This window comes from Salvelinus sp. IW2-2015, unplaced genomic scaffold, assembly GCF_002910315.2.
Source record: "Salvelinus sp. IW2-2015 unplaced genomic scaffold, ASM291031v2 Un_scaffold1081, whole genome shotgun sequence".
NCBI lineage: Eukaryota > Metazoa > Chordata > Actinopteri > Salmoniformes > Salmonidae > Salvelinus > Salvelinus sp. IW2-2015.
Window position 1 is genome coordinate 307,762 of NW_019942720.1, and position 13,443 is coordinate 321,204.

Consider the following 13,443-nt stretch of genomic DNA (forward strand, 5'->3'; position numbering starts at 1 on the left):
CTGTCCATTAAAAAATAAAATAGATCAGAAATACAGTGTAGACATTGTTAATGTTGTAAATGACTATTGTAAACTGGAAACGGCAGATTTTTTATGGGAATATCTATATAGGCTTACAGAGGCCCATTATCAGCAACCATCATCCTGTGTTCCAATGACACGTGTTTAGCTAATCCAAGTTTATATATTTTAAAAGCTAATGATCATTAGAAAACCCTTTTGCAATTATGTTAGAACAGCTGAAAACTGTTCTGATTAAAGAAGCAATAAAACTGGCCTTTTTAGACTAGCTGAGTATCTGGAAAATCAGCATTTGTGGTTCGGTTACAGGCTCAAAATAGCCCAGAAGAAATAGCCTTTCAATAGTCTTTCTTCTGAAACTTGTCAGTCTATTCTTGTTCTGAGAAAGAAGGCTATTCCACGCGAGAAATTGCCAAGAAACTGAAGATCTCGTACAACGCTGTGTACTACTCCCTTCACAGAACAGGGCGAACTGGCTCTAACCAGAAAGAAAGAGAAGTGGAGGCCCCGGTGCACAACTGAGCAAGAGGACAAGGTCATTAGAGTTTCTAGTTTGAGAAACAGATGCCTCACAAGTCCTCAACTGGCACTTCATTAAATAGTACCTGCAAAACACCAGTCTCAACGTCAACAGTAAGAGGTGACTCCGGGATGCTGGCTTTTTATGCAGAGTGCAAAGAAAAAGCCATATCTCAGACTGCCAATAAAAATAAAAGATTAAGATGGGCAAAAAACACAGACACTGGACAGAAGAACTCTGCCTAGAAGGCCAGTTTTATTGCTTCTTTAATCAGGACTACAGTTTTCAGCTGTGCTAACATAATTGCAAAAGGGTTTTCTAATGATCAATTAGCCTTTTAAATATATTATATTTTATTATTATTATTTGGATTAGCTAACACAACGTGCCATTGGACACAGGAGTGATGGTTGCTGATAATGGGCCTCTGTACGCCTATGTAGATATTCCATAAAAAAATCTGCCATTTCCAGCTACAATAGTCATTTACAACATTAACAAGTCACACTGTATTTCGACAATTTTATGTTATTTTAAAGGACAAAAAAATTGCTTTCTTTCAAAAACAAGGACATTTCTAAGTGACCCCAAACTTCTGAACGGTAGTGTACATACATTACTTTATAAGAGTCACTCATTGGAATGTAATCCCAAAGTCGTGTTTTGAAGCAGAGAAAACCGCTCACCGTCCACTGCACTCTGACAGAGGAGGAGGAGAGGATGTGGGGTTGTGAAGGTGGATGACCACCTCTCCTAACTCCCTCTGGATCTGACGGTGGTCCACCCCTGACTGGTGGGGGGGATATCTGCACACACACACACACACACACACACCACACACACACCACACAAACACACCACACACACACACACACACACACACACACACACACACACACACACACACACACACAACACACACAACCACACACACAAACACCACACACAAACACAAACGATAAATAAATGTCCAGTATGAACAGCAGAAGGTTCAGACTGGACAGAGTTCAGACAGGGACAAGGTCCATGCAGGGACAGGACAAGGTCCAGACAGGGTCCAGGTAGGGTCCATCTAAGCTCAACCTGACAGGTAAGACAAATCATCCAGCTTCTTAAAAATGCATTAATAAAGACACGGTGCATTACCTCCAAACATAAACTAAATGTTCATTCATGTAAATTGCCTTAGGTAATGTTTTGGTTGAAAACACATCACACTGTTCTCACAGTGTTGCCCATTCACCACAGCCCTGTCACCAYACACAACCTGCCTGCAGTCACAACACACACGCATACACACAGCAACAGTCTAACGCGAACTCTGACCCCTTGATGCCTCCATCTGGAGAATGCATCGGCACCCCCCTGGTCTCTCCCTCAGTGTTCTGCTTCACACAGCTCCCCATCACACTCTGTTGAGTGACAGGACAATAGTGTGTGTGAATTCACTTCAAACCCCTGACAGCTGATTGACGGCTCACTGAGGAGAGGAGAGGCATGAATGGGCGCTAGGAGGGAACTGATCACATGCTTTATTTACTGATCGAGCAGCAGGAGTTATTCTGCCAGCCAGTCAGCCAGCCAGTCAGCCAGCCAGTCAGCCAGCCAGCCAGCCAGCCAGCCAGCCAGCCAGCCGCTCCGCCGTATAGATGTTATTCAGGACAGCTTTGAAAGTGATTGGGGGAATGCGTTATTAATGTCTCGGCTAATGGAAGAGCTTGATTGGAAATGTAAACATATGAAGGAGGTCAATTCGGAAGTTTTCAAACAGCCAACTGTTCTACAATGAGAACAGAATTCCATTCAATGATGTTCTTATTTCCATACAGTATATTAGGATAATGTGGCATATGGTTCGACAGCCAACTGCCTCAGTAAGATWTTCCATGTGAGCTGGTACACTACAGTAGACCTATATGTTGCTCTGTAGATCAGACACTCCTGTAGTATAAAGGCTTCATACACAGTCCGCCTGCAGTTTGATGTATTTTCTCAGCACTAATATTCTGAACCAGAGAGATACATCAATACATTGTTTTATCTTTATGCTTTGAAAAGTTTGGAGAGAGGGTCTATCATTCCATGTGTTTATACAGTGTATTCAGTGTAGATGAGAGTTTCTTTGTGTGTGCGTGCGAGCGTGTATGTGAATGTGTGTATGTGTGTGTATGTGTGTGTGTACATGTTTGAGTGTGTTGTGTGTTACCTTGGCGTAGCGGATCTGCAGTGCGCCCGTGTCCAGCTGTTTGACCCGGGAGTCATGAGTGGACACCAACACACCGTCCTTCCTCCACAGGAGGGTGGGGGTGGGGTTACCCGTTGTTAGGCAACTCAGGACCACCGTCCCGTCCACAGACACTGTCTGATTGGTTGGACCCTGGCGGACAACTGGAGGTGGGCGATCAGACACAACTAGAGAGAGAGAGAGAGCGAGACTTAGAAACTGTGTGGGTGAGAGGGAGAGAATATATATATCATTTGAGTGGACGATGAGAGAACAATATTGAGTGGAATTGAAGAGAATAATAAAATAAATGGAGAGACAATTATACAGTGGGATTGTAGAGAAACACATAAATTGCAGCGGAAGGTGAGAAAGTCGCAAACACAAGGTAGCTGTGTGGTAGACGGAGAGAGAGAGAGACAGAGAGAAATTAAAAATGGAATGAAATTCAATTTTCACAACTGGAAGCAATGTTCTAATCATTGAGCAGTGGGAGTTGACCTTAGCCAAACACATGTGGTGTAATTCAAATAAAACAGGCTAACATACAAGTCCTCTTTCTGCAGATGCAGACTCCAGTGGAGACATTAACAGCCAACCAAACCCCCCCATCCCCTCTCCACCTCCTTAAACCACACCCYCCTCATGAAACCACACCTCCAGTCTATAAAACACAGAACATGGGAGAAAACGCTTCTAAATACCTAGCACCACAGACAATGTTATTACCATGAATAATTTTCCCTCCCTTCTCCTCTGTCCCCTCTTCCCCTCGTTATCCCCCTCTCAGTGGGCGTTCACCAGTCGACACACACAGATTTAATAAAACATGCTTTGTCTCCATTTCATGTCCATTCTGTGACTGGAGAACGGTGTCCGTCATGTCCCTGCTACTGTGGATTGCTCCTGAAGCTGGCTATCATGAAGGCGTTAAATTCTTGGAATACAGGGGGTGCTATTTTCCATTAGCATAATTTGCTCTTAAGATTAACTGCCTCTTATTCAATTATTGCTCTTACTATTGCTATAAATAATACCATTGGAAGAACAATCTCTTAGTTTTAAACGTTTTAATTTTATCGTCTGAGTGATACAGAATCATTTGACAGATTTCCATGACCAAGAAGAAGCAAGAATGTGATATGCAGCTTCAACGGCTTGCTATATATGGTGTGCCCTATGACGAACACACCCTCATTGCGCTTCCTCTGGGTGTCAGAGGACGTCAGAGGAAAATATCTTGTTTATCTGGGAACTGACGTGAATGAGAGCTAATTCTTTGGCGTGACGAAACTTCGGTTGTCTCAAGTGTGCGACTTGTAGTGCGATGTCTTCTGTTTGGCGCATTATGGTGAAAACTTCTCGTTCGAGTTTGTTTGATACTGACCAATTATGTAATTGTTTTTTTCAATATAGTTTCAATCAGATTATTTGAATTTTTTCCGGGAGTTTTGTGGTGTTTCGTTGTCTGATTTTTATTTCGTTTGAGGATCGTGCCACTCGACCAGTACCTGTCTAAATTGAGTGGAAAGGACAATTCTGAACGGAACCAACGACTCATCTTGACAAGGACATCTTGATCAACATTTGATGAAAGATCAGCTAGTAAGACCCAATTACGATGTTATATATTCTGTTGTGCATGTGACTGCCGTGGGCGCTAGCCGAATCGCTGGTATAGCTATGCTAATTTAGAGCGCTAATTTTGTTTTGTTATAAAACTTTAATAAATCGAATATTGTTTGGATTCACAGATGTTGGGCTTTCATATCTGTACGCTGTGTATTTTTCTGAAATGTTTAAGATGAGTATTCGTTATATGACGTTGGTCTCTGTATTGTCTGGCTGGTCAGCACTATTTCAGATTGCAGCTGCAATGTAGAACTGTGATTTTACCTGAAAAATGACATTTTCCCAAAAAACTATGCTATACTAAATAATGTTATCAGACTGTCATCTTATGAAGTTGTTTCTTGGTTAGTGGCTATATAATTTTTATTTATCGAATTAGGTGCTACTGACGCAGGAAAACTGTTGGGAGTAAAAAAATCGTGTCTTTGCTAACGTGGTTAGTAATAGTATTACTATTTGTGCTTCCTGTAAAACATTTTAAAAATTGAACGGTGGCTTTATTACAAGACTGTATTTTCATCTGGTGTTTGGACTTGTGATTTAATGAATTTAGATGCTACAAGTTACTTGTGACGCTATGCTAGCTATGCTACTCAGTGGGGGGGGGGGGGTGTGCTACGGATAGGGTTGGTGACTCGTGAGAGTTAACACATTCTGCCAGCGCAGCTGATTTAGTCAGAAGCAAAGGTTGTTTCGTTGTAAATCCATAGTAAACATACAGTATGTGTATCCCTTTTATATACACATAATGTAGGACATACGTCTGTACATTACACACACACACACACAGTGTAGTTTCATACATGGGAGACTGGCTCTTTGCTCTGGTGCTGCTGTATTACTAAAACATTGTCCTGTGACCTGTAATTACCAGATTTGCCTACGGAGAAGAGGAGGCCTGCTCCCTTTAATAACTGTTATTATCTCCTCCTTCTACCGTCTACCAGGCATGACGCCAAAGAGAGAGGGAGAGAGAGAGAGAGAGAGAGAGAGAGAAGAGAGAGAGAGAGAGAGAGAGAGAGAGAGAGAGAGAGAAAATAAGTCTGGTTAGAGAGGGTGAATCTAGGTTGAGAGGTGTCTGGTAGAGAGGGTTGGAACTGGTGAGAGGTGTTGGTGAGAGGGTTGAATCTAGGTGAGAGGTGTCTGGTTAGAGAGGTGTGAATCTAGGTGAGAGGTGTCTGGTTAAGAGAGGTTGAATCTAGGTGAGAGGTGCTGGTTAGAGGTTGAATCTAGGTGAGAGGTGTCTGGTTAGAGAGGTTGAATCTAGGTGAGAGGTGTCTGGTTAGAGAGGTTTGAATCTAGGTGAGAGGTGTCTGGTTAGAGAGGGTTGAATCTAGGTGAGAGGTGTCTGGTTAGAGAGGGTTGAATCTAGGTGAGAGGTGTCTGGTGATAGAGAGGGTTGAATCTAGGTGAAGGGTCTGGTTAGAGAGGGTTGAATCTAGGTGAGAGGTGTTGTAGAGAGGGTTGAATTCAGGTGAGAGTGTCTGGTTAGAGAGGGTTGAATCTAGGTGAGAGGTGTCTGGTTAGAGAAGGTTGAATCTAGGTGAGAGGTGTCTGGTTAGAGAGGTTTGAATGCTAGTGAGAGGTGTCTGGTTAGAGAGGGTTGAATCTAGGTGAGAGTGTCTGGTTAGAGAGGGTTGAATCTAGGTGAGAGGTGTCTGTTATAGAGGGGGTTGAATCTAGGTGAAGGTGTCTGGTTAGAGAGGGTTGAAATCTAGGTGAGAGGTGTCTGGTTAGAGAGGTTGAATCTAGTGAGAGGTGTCTGGTTAGAGAGGGTTGAATCTAGGTGAGAGGTGTCTGTTAAGAGGTGAATCTAGGTGAGAGGTGTCTGGTTAGAGAGGGTGAATCTAGGTGAGAGGTGTCTGGTTAAAGGGGTGGAATCTTAGGTGAGAGGTGTCTGGTTAGAGAGGGTTGAATCTAGGTGAGAGGTTCTGGTTAGAGAGGGTGAATCTATGGATGAGAGGTGTCTGGTTAGAGAGGGTGAATCTAGGTGAGAGGTGTCTGTTAAGAGGGTGGATCTAGGTGAGAGGTGTTGGTTAGAGAGGGTTGAATCTAGCGTTGAGAGGTGTCTCTGGTTAGAGAGGGTTGAATCTAGGTGAGAGGTGTCTGGTTAGAGAGGGTGGAATCTAGGTGAGAGGTGTCTGGTTAGAGAGGGTGGAATCTAGGTGAGAGGTGTCTGGTTAAGAGGGTGGAATCTAGGTGAGAGTGTCTGGTTAGAGAGGGTTGAATCTAGGTGAGAGGTGTCTGGTTAGAGAGGGTTGAATCTAGGTGAGAGGTGTCTGGTTAGAGAGAGTTGAATCTAGGTGAGAGGTGTCTGGTTAGAGAGGGTTGAATCTAGGTGAGAGGTGTCTGGTTAGAGAGGGTTGAATCTAGGTGAGAGGTGTCTGGTTAGAGAGGGATTGAATGTAGGATGAAAAGGTAACAACAATAATAGTGACCGGAGAGACTGAGTGAGTCGCTACGGGAACGCTGGACGAAAGCCATGGTGACTATACTACCAGGTGGCTGCATTGATGAGAGTGTTTAGAGGTCTGAACCAGGCCTCACACACAAAGACAGATCCTCCACCAGCAGGCTAGTCTGTTAATGAGAGGAGACTCCTAGAGGAGACAACCAGCCAGCATGATGACACACTGCCAGGAGCTAACAGCCCAGAGCCAAGAGGCAAGCCAGGCTCCTGGAGAAGATGAGACACACACAGAGTCTCCAACTCTGACAGGAGACAGAGACCAGGCCAGACTTGGAGCACAGTCTGACCAAAATCCACAGACCTCAATATGTACTTTAGACACTTAAAATACAGCTCATGTATATTATTATGTGTTATTTTCAAATCTCTACATGTCTATGTGCCAAGGTGTGACATACCACCAAGATGACTCCAAGATCTAATTCTGGGAGTCAATGATTGGCGGACTCACCGTCAGTGACCTCCAGCAGGGCCTTGGTGATGACAGAGCCAGCGATGTTGAGGGCCTGGCAACTGTAGTAGCCCACGCTTGAGCGCTCTGCTCTGGTGATAGTCATGGTCCGTCTGGGAGACGGAGACGCGGCTAGACGGCTGGGGGGCTGTAGGAGAAAGAGCAGGTTCTAGAGGAGGGAGAGGAGAGAAGAAAGGACAGATATAGACAGAGAGAGAGAAGACAGGACGGGTATAGACAGAGAGAGAGAAGACAGGAAGGGTATAGACAAAGAGATAAACGGACTAGAAATAGACAGAGAAGAGAAAAGACAGGACAGAATAGACAGAGAAGAGAGAAGACAGGACGTATAGAAGAAAGAGAGAAGACGAGTAAGACGAGAAGAGAGACAGGACAGAATTAGACAGAGAAGAGATAACGACGTAGCAGAAGAAAGAAGAATATAAGACAGAGAAGAGAGAGACAGGAAAAGGAAGAGGACGGATATAGAACGAGAAAAGAAAGACAGGACGAAATGACAGAGAAGAGAGAAGAAGGACAGATATAGACAGAAGAGAGAGACAGAGAAGAGTTAAGACGGACGGGTATAGCAGAGAAGAGATAGGACAGGACAGAAATAGACAGAGAAGAGAGAAGACAGAGAAGAGATAAGACAGGACGGGTATAGAACAGAGAATAGATAAGACAGGACGGGTATTAGACAGGAAGAGATAGAATGGGACAGAAATAGACAGAGAAGAGAGAAGACATAGAAGAGAGAAGACAGGACGGATATAGAATCAGAGAAGAGAGAAGACAGGACGGATATGACAGAAGAGAGAAGACAGGAAAGATATAGACAGAGAAGAGAGAAACAGGACAATATAGACAGAAAAGAGAGAAGACAGGACAGATATAGACGAGAAAGGAAGACAGAGAAGAGAGAAACAGGAAGGATAAGACGAAAGAAGAAGAAGACATGAGAGGTATAGACAAGAAGAGATAAGACATAGAAGGGTAATAGACAGAGAAGAGATAAGACAGAGAGCGGGTATAGACAGAGAAAGAGATACGACAGGAGGATAGAGCAGAGAGAGGAGAAGACGGACAGATATAAGAGAAAAGAGAGACCGGATGATAAGACAGAGAAGAGAGAAGAACAGAAGATATAGCCAGAGAATAGTGAACAGGACATATACAGACAGAGAACAGAAGTACAAGAAGTATAGACAGAGAAAGAAGAAGAAGACAGGATGTATAGACAGAAAGGGGAGAAGAAGGACAGATATAGACAGAAAAAGAGAGAAGACAGGAACGATATAGACAGAGAAGAGAGAAGACAGACAGATATTAGACAGAGAAGAGAGAAGACAGGACAGATATAGACAGAGACATAGAGAAGACAGAGAAGAGAGAAGAGAGGACGGATTATAGACAGAAAGAGAGAAGACAGGACGGATATAAGACAAAGAAGAGAGAAGACAGGACGGATATGACAGAGAAAGAGAAGACAGACGGGTATAGACAGAGAAGAGATAAGACAGGGTGGATATAGACAAGAGGAGAGAAGACAGAAGAAGAGAGAAAGGATGGATAATAGACAGAGAAGAGAGAAGACAGATGGATATAGACAAAGAAGAGAGAAGACAGGACGGGTATAGACAGAGAAGAGATAAGACAGGCGGTATAGACAGAGAAGAGAGAAGAGAGGACAATTAGGAGGAAGAGAGACGCGGACAGTATAATAACAGAGAATAGTGAAGACAGGACATATACAGACAGAGAACAAGAAGACAAGACAGTATAGACAGAGAAGAGAGAAGACAGGACATATATAGATAGAGAACAGAGAAGACAGGACAGATAATAGACAAGAGAAGAGAGAAGATAGAGACAGAGAAGACAGGGCAGAATATAGACAGAGAAGAGAGAAGACAGAGACGAGAAGAAGACAGGACAGATATAGACAGAGAAGAGAGAAGACAGAGAAGAGAGAGGACAGGCAGATAAGAGAAAGAATCAGATATAGACAGAGGAGAGAGAGAAGACAGAGAAGAGAGAGGACAGGAGATATAGAGAAACAGATCAGTAAAGACAGAGAAGAGAGAAACAGAGAAGAGAGAGGACAGAGAAGAGAGAGGACAGGGCAGATATAGAGAAACAGATCAGATAGACAGAGAAGAGAGAAGACAGAGAGAGAGAAGACAGGCGGATATAGAAGAACAGATCAGATAAGACAGAGAAGAGAGAAGACAGAGGAGAGAGAAGACAGGCGGATATAGAGAAACAATCAGATAAAGACAGAGAAGAGAGAAGACAAGAAGAGAGAAGACAGGGGATATAGAGAAACAGATCAGATAAAGACAGAGAAGAGAGAAGACAGAGAGAGAGAAGACAGGGCGGATATAGAGAAACAGATCAGATAAGACAGAGAAGAGAGAAGACAGCGAAAGAGAAGACAGGGGGATTATAGAGAAACAGATCAGATAAAGACAGAGAAGAGAGAAGACAGAGAAGAGAGAGGACAGGGCGGATATAGAGAACAGATCAGATATAGAACGAGAAGAGAGAAGACAGAGAAGAGAGAAGACAGGGCAGGATATAGAGAAACAGATCAGATAAAGACAGAGAAGAGAGAAGACAGAGAAGAGAGAGGACAGGGGATATAGAGAAACAGATCAGATATAAGAAGAGAAGAGAAGAAGACAGAGAAGAAGAGAAGACAGGCGCGGATATGAGAACAGATCAGATAAAGACAGAGGAGAGAGAAGACAGGGCAGATATAGAGAAACAGATCAGATATAGACAGTAGGCTATGGAAGACCTGAAGGATGATGGAATGGAACGGTCCAATTGAAGCATCAGTGTGAAGGTCAGTGAAGTTCACTGATTTTATGGCTGGTTTTATAGGTGCACTCATAAAATGTGTAAAGATCATATGGGAATATCAAATAATAAAAGAATAAAGACTATGATTTACTACTTATTTGTCTTTCTTTTTTGTTCCATAAKCATTCCTCAACATGTGCTCATGYTGGGTTCCTGGTGTACAGTAGATCCCCTCTCACCTGGCTGCCCTCTCTCTGCCAGAAGATAGCAGGTTGAGGGTTTCCTGTTGCCTCACACTGGAAGGTGACGGTCCTCCCCACCGCCACCACCTGGTTCCTGGGCCGCACCACAAACACAGGGGGCACTAGAGGACAGGCATGGGGACAGTTAGCTAACATACTGACACGCATATCACATAACATCAGACAGAGATATCAGACATTACAGTTAATATCCCGGTCTGGCTCATTTGAATGAGCCAGACCTCATTTGAATTAGATTGTTACAGTTATGGGCTCTGTATTCAAATGAGCCGTGGTTAAGGGTTCAGGTTGTCTCTGTTTAGAGTGGACTTTTCTGGTTGCTCGTGTGTGGTACTGAAAGTGAGTCCAATCCATAATGCAGGCTGTGTATATATGAACAGTTTAATGAATAGAGAAAACAGCAGTGTGGCCCCATGCGGGTCTCTGCATTAGCAAGGGCAAGGACACAGAACAATAATATTTACATGGAAATGGGGGATAAATGAGCCATCTGTAGGAGCATCCTGGACCAGGCCCAGCCAGGATGCAGCATCCATTCATCTTAATGACAAACTGTTTCAGAGTGAAGCGTTGTGTYACCTCCCAACGTCACACACAGTGACACCGGGCCTCGCTGTGCTAATAGGCCTGTGTGGAGGGACACAGCCTGAATGCTGAGGGCCAGCGGCTGGGCGAATTACACCTTGGTCTCTGAGGACAGCAGGTACGTAACACCTGGAGAATATTACTACGCCCSAGACATCTTAACGCTGATACAGACCACGTAATACATCCATAAAAGCAATCTGCAGCCTGTCACTCCACATTCAGACACAATTTGTCCACAGTAAAAATGGGATATTTGGTAATGCATAAAGCAACACAACAAGGTGTAGAAAAATAATAGAATGAAATGATTTGGTTTTACCTTGGATTACAGATTTTTACCCATTAATGTCCTTTTCTCACTGTTGCCATTGACAAGTGAAACATGAGTGCTGATTGGTGGGTGGAGGGTGATGGGAGGAGGATGGAGGGGGGTGGTGCTGTGACAGCTTCCTGTCTCTGTCAGGGCGTCAGGGTGAATAGGTGACATTTCAACTTACCAGAAAGGACTGGAAGGAAACAGAAAGACGACAGAACAACACACAAGGCCAGAGATGAATAAATAAATCAGAAACAACACCATGAAATAAATGAACATGACAAAAAGACAACAGATAAGGAAGGCAACAATATGATGTTTCATGGGTCAAAATAATAATGGCATTGTCACTGAATGAATATGAGACATGGCATGTGGGGCCAGTCCAGTGGGAACTGAAGCACATTGGTGACTCATTACATTATGTCAAAATAATGCAACCAATCAATGAATAGCAACAACAAACACGTAGTATATCCATTACATCCATACACTTTTCAACAGTACATCATGACGTACATCATTACATCCATACACTTTTCAACAGTACATCATGAAGTTGTTCAAAGCATCTGTGTTTACCCATGTTTCCTCAGGAGAGGATATTAAAAGAAACATGAACAACTAAACAAAAACATAATTTTAAGAGAAACAAAACAGATGATGAAAAGTGTTTATTCTCCAACCAGGTTGAAGGAAGATGAAGGTGAGCCTCTCCTCTCCTCTCCTCTCCTCTCCTCTCCTCTCCACCACAAAAAAAAAAAATACTCTCCTTCTCCCCTCCCCATTCCTCACCTCCCCTCAATTCTCCTCTCTTCGCCTTCTGCTCTCCCCGCCTCACCTCTCCTTCTCCTATCCTTCTCCTCTACTCTCCTCTCCTCGCCTCTCCTCTCCTCTATCTCTTGAATAATGACTAATGAGGTTTTAGAGTCTCCTGAGGGTCAGCAACATCACACAGCCCCTCTCCAACCACTAAGGGTATAGCCTTGCATATGGACCACCATGCCATAAAAACACAAGGTGAATGTTAACTGTCACTCTCTGGCCATAAATCTTCCCCAGACAATCAGCCACCTTATCTAATCTGTCTGCCTCAAAGGCTCCCACAGAAACATAACGCTTTCACTCAGAGTAATGATCCTTCCCCACCTATCACATGCTGTAAAATGCAGATAATCCTTACTTCAAAAGGTTCCATAGGAAGAGGGTATCTGTGTGTCGACCAAGGAGGAATCGCTGTATCTCACACACACACGAGCACACGCACACGCATGCACACAAAACGTGCACACACAGACTCGCATACACACACCCACCCGCACACCTACACAAGACCACATTCAGCACACACACCCATAAAGATACCGACCCTCACACACACCCTCACTCCCTGCACGCACCTCCATTCATATGTGTCTAAGCCTTTAATGAGGTAACCCTACCTCTACCATGCTGCTGTGATCACAGTGGTGGACCTGGAACCTGGGGGGAGAGGTCAGCTCTAAGCCTGTCTGGGTCACAACTGTGTGGGGGATAGGATGCCACGCAGTGCTGGGGCGTGTGTGTGTGTTTGTGTGTGTCAGGATCTATCTGTGTTGTGATCAGAGGGAGTTGGGGGGAGGGGACCAGAGAGCAGTGTAGCCCCTTGCCCACTGGGGGGTCTGTTGTGTGCCAGGGACCCGTGTAGAGTGGTTCGTAGGGATTGGAGTAGGCCTGCTGCTGTTCATAGGGCTCATATTAGCGCTGGGAGAGAAATACATGCTAAGTCTGATTAATAGGAGCTCCCACTGGKAGGACTGTGTGTGTGTTAGCGTGTGTGTCTGTAAACTCTCATTCACTGGCTGCTTCGGCCTGCCCTGATACTCCACAACAAGCCCATAAGCAGGCTGTATGTACATTGGCATGCTGTAACCATCACAAGGCTGTATGTGATTATTATGGAAAACAGAAAGGAATCCTTCTATTTGGTTWCATTTGTAACATGATTAAGATTTATATGATGTTGATATTTATAGGAGAAAAAAAGATTCCTGACTGTGTGGTCTGGTAGAGAGACAGTGAGAGTATTGACTGTGTGGTCTGGTAAGCCCCAAAGAGTGGCTTTACTAAAACTCATGGAAAGGGACTGGAATGGGAGAAGTGCTGCTTAA

General features: G+C 44.0%; 1 pseudogene; it reads right to left on the reverse strand.

The window, feature by feature from the left end:
- Positions 1-13,443, reverse strand: part of LOC112069691 (roundabout homolog 1-like) — a 123,222-nt pseudogene that overhangs the window by 79,027 nt on the left and 30,752 nt on the right.